The sequence below is a fragment of the Mesoplodon densirostris genome, chromosome 13 (assembly GCF_025265405.1).
Source record: "Mesoplodon densirostris isolate mMesDen1 chromosome 13, mMesDen1 primary haplotype, whole genome shotgun sequence".
NCBI classification, from domain to species: Eukaryota; Metazoa; Chordata; class Mammalia; order Artiodactyla; family Ziphiidae; genus Mesoplodon; species Mesoplodon densirostris.
Genome location: NC_082673.1, coordinates 87598381 through 87602119, shown reverse-complemented (window position 1 = coordinate 87602119; position 3739 = coordinate 87598381). Strand labels below are relative to the sequence as shown.

The 3739-nt window shown below is 39.6% G+C and overlaps 1 pseudogene; it reads left to right on the top strand.

The window, feature by feature from the left end:
* The first annotated feature begins 781 nt into the window (after window positions 1-781).
* LOC132500642 (small ribosomal subunit protein uS5-like) lies at window positions 782-2117 on the top strand (annotated as a pseudogene).
* The last annotated feature ends 1622 nt before the right edge of the window (window positions 2118-3739 follow it).

Genomic DNA, 3739 nt, shown 5'->3' with positions numbered 1-3739 from the left:
AAAGAGAAAGTGTTTCTCTCCTTTATTGACTATTTTTAAATTACATTTATCAGGTGTCTCATCAATTTTAGGAAAAGTGTTTAAAAAATAAATATGTATAACTGAATCACTTTGCTGTAAACCTGAAACTAACACAACACTGTAAATCAACTATACTCTAATATACTGATAAAATAAAATTTAAATTAAAAAAATCGATCTCTTGTAACATTTAAAACATGTTAGTCATGTGGACTCTTTACGATGGGCACAATGTTGCATTATGCAACTATCTCCTTACAAAATAGGTTTGATCTCTATTCTCTTATTTGACAATTATTTATAGAGTGCCTAAGATGTCAGGTGTCTTGTCAAGTGTTGGGGTACAGAGATAAAGCAAGACATTGTCTTCATTCACTCTACTGTCCAGTGGCAAGAAAAATAAATGATTAATATGGAGTGTTATACTTGTCAATAATTTTTAAATTAGAAGAGACAAAAACTTAACTAAAAAGGAGAGACAGAGAAAGAGAGAGAGAGAGAAAGTGAGAGAGAAATAGGAATTCATTGGTTTACATTAAAGGGCAGGGATGAGGATGTCTTCAGAGAAAACTAGATCCAGGGTCTTGGAAAAGAGCAGGAATCTCTTTTACTGTCCAGGCTATGCTTCTCTTCAAGGGTTACGTTAATCCTTTCCAACTGCTTTAGAAAAAGATTATAGGAGGTGAAACTGATACTACTATCAACCTCTAATTTGAGAACCCAAGGGAATATCTCTGATTAGCTGAGTTTGGGTGTGTGCATGCATCATACATCAACAAGTGTGTCCAAGCGAGGTTTCTCCTGGGTCAAGGGCCTATCCACACAGACGCTGGGGGAGCTAGAGAATCTCTCCATTCCAAGGGCATTCAGGCACAAGTCCTGCAGGACCACAGTGAGCAAGAGACTGGTTAGGGGTGAGAGGAGGGTCTGAGAGGTTGCTTTTGAACTGAGCTTTCAGATGATATAAGTTTATCAGTTGAAGGGAGGTGGGGCAGGAGGGGTGGGAGTTAGGAAGAAGCAGTAGATTGTACAGAAGTACATTAAAGGACACAATCATAGCAAAAGCTCCAACAACTGAACATGGAGTAGAAATAAGAAGATGAAAAAAGTATGGCCCCAGACAAGATGAGTCACACCATGATAAAGTGCACTGGCACATTACTAATGTGTCTCCCGCAAACAAACGTAGAATGAAGATAAGACAATATTATTAATGGTGTGGTTTATTACGTTCATCATTTGAATTATGTAAGTTCAAAGCATATTATTTAATGTTTCTCAAGCCTTAATTATGTTTAATGGCAAAGCTTTGATCTTAAATAGCAAAATTGATAACAAAAGAAAGCTTATTAATATTAATAATGGTTTGTTTTAGGTCTTCTCTGCATAGGATAACAAAATTCCATTAGAAATTTTCATCCAAATTCCCTGACTTCTCTGGTTCCCAGCAGGGTAAGAACATGGTATTGGCAGGAGCTTGTGGAAGTACCTGGAACTACTTTGATGCTGGATGACACCCAAACAGCCATTCAGGTTGGGATCCCTTTCTCCTCTTCTGCTCTGGTGACTCTTGCCCATTTTTCAGGTTCAGCTCAAATGTTACCTCCTCTGTGACTTTTAAAAAAATCTTCCCATTATGCCTGTGCAAAAGCAGACCTGTGCTGGCTAGCTGACCAGGTCAGGCGCTCCACAGAGGTAACCACTGCCTTCCGTGCAGCCATCATTCTGGTCAAGCTCTCCATCATCCCCGTGCCCTCCCTTGCAAGGTACTGGCTGCTGTGGCTCTGTGCTGGTGCACCTCATCCTGGCCCCAGGGGCCCTGGCATCGTCTCAGCCACTGTGCCCAAGAAGCTGCTGCTGACGGCTGGTATTGATAACGGCTGCACCTCTGCCAGGGGCTGCACCGCCATCCTGGGCAACTTCGCCAAGGCCACTTTTGATGCCATTTCCAAGACCTACAGCTATCTCACTGCTGATCTCTGGGAAGACATGGTGTTCACCAGATCCCCTATCAGGAATTTACTGACCATCTGGTAAAGACCTACACCAGAGTTTCCGTGCAGAGGATCCAGGCTCCAGCTGTGGCCACCACATAGTTTTATATGTGAAAAATAAAGTGAATGAAGCTGAAAAAAATATCTTCTCACCCTTCTTCCAATTCTCAGAACAGATGGGCTTGCTTATCTTATATTTCCAAAGCAGTACTTCATACAGTGGTTTCCAGCTCCTTATTTGATACATTTTATCATTAGATTAGATCTTTCTGGACACTCAAACTATGCTTATTCATTTAAACGGGACCTGGAATCCATTTGCTCATTATATACATTATTGTAATAAACTGATGAATGAATGAACCAACAGATCTTTTGTTCTGACTCAAATGTTATATAAAATATACACCTATATTCTCAGTCAGACAGGTCCATCTCCCCACCTCCCACTGCTAACACTTCCACTGTAGATGGTGTAAAGAAGGGTTTGGGAAGAGGAAAATGAGAAATAATATTGTATTCCTTAATCTGGAATGATTAGTTAAAAATATGTATATTAGAAGGTTGTTTTGGGGATCATATGAGTTAACTTTTTTTTTTTTTTTTTTTTTGTGGTACACAGGCCTCTCACTGTTATGGCCTCTCCCATTGCAGAGCACAGGCTCCAGACATGCAGGCTCAGCTGCCATGGCTCATGGGCCGAGCCGCTCTGTGGCATGTGGGATCCTCCTGGACTGGGGCACGAACCTGTGTCCACTGCATCGGCAGGCAGACTCTCAACCACTGCACCACCAGGGAAGCCCTAAGAGGGAAGTTTTTAGCAATACAATTCTATCTCAAGAAACAAGAAACATCTCAAATAAACAACCTAACCTGGCACCCAAAGCAATTAGAGAAAGAAGAACAAAAAAAACCCCCCAAAGTTAGCAGAAGGAAAGAAATCATAAAGATCAGATCAGAAATAAATGAAAAAGAAATGAAGGAAACAATAGCAAAGATCAATAAAACTAAAAGATGGTTCTTTGAGAAGATAAACAAAATTGATAAACCATTAGGCAGACTCATCAAGAAAAAAAGGGAGAAGACTCAAATCAACAGAATTAGAAATGAAAAGGATAAGTAACAGCTGACATTGCAGAAATACAAAGGATCATGAGAGATTACTACAAGCAACTATGTGACAATAAAATGGACAACCTGGAAGAAATGGACAAATTCTTAGAAAAGCACAACCTTCTGAGACTGAACTGGGAAGAGATAGAAAATATAAACAGACCAATCACAAGCACTGAAATTGAGACTGTGATTAAAAATCTTCCAACAAACAAAAGCCCAGGACCAGATCACTTCACGGGCAAATTGTATCAAACATTTGGAGAAGAGCTAACACCTATCCTTCTCAAACTCTTCCAAAATATAGCAGAGGAAGAACATTCCCAAACTCATTCTACAAGGCCATCATCACCCTGATACCAAAACCAGACAAAGATATCACACAAAAAGAAAACTACAGGCCAATATCACTGATGAGCATAGATGCAAAAATTCTCAATAAAATACTAGCAAACAGAATCCAACAGCACATTAAGAGGATTATACAACATGTTCAAGTGGGGTTTATCCCAGGAATGCAAGGATTCTTCAATATACGCAAATCAATCAATGAGATATACCATATTAACAAACTGAAGGATAAAAACCATATGATCATCTCAGTAGATGCA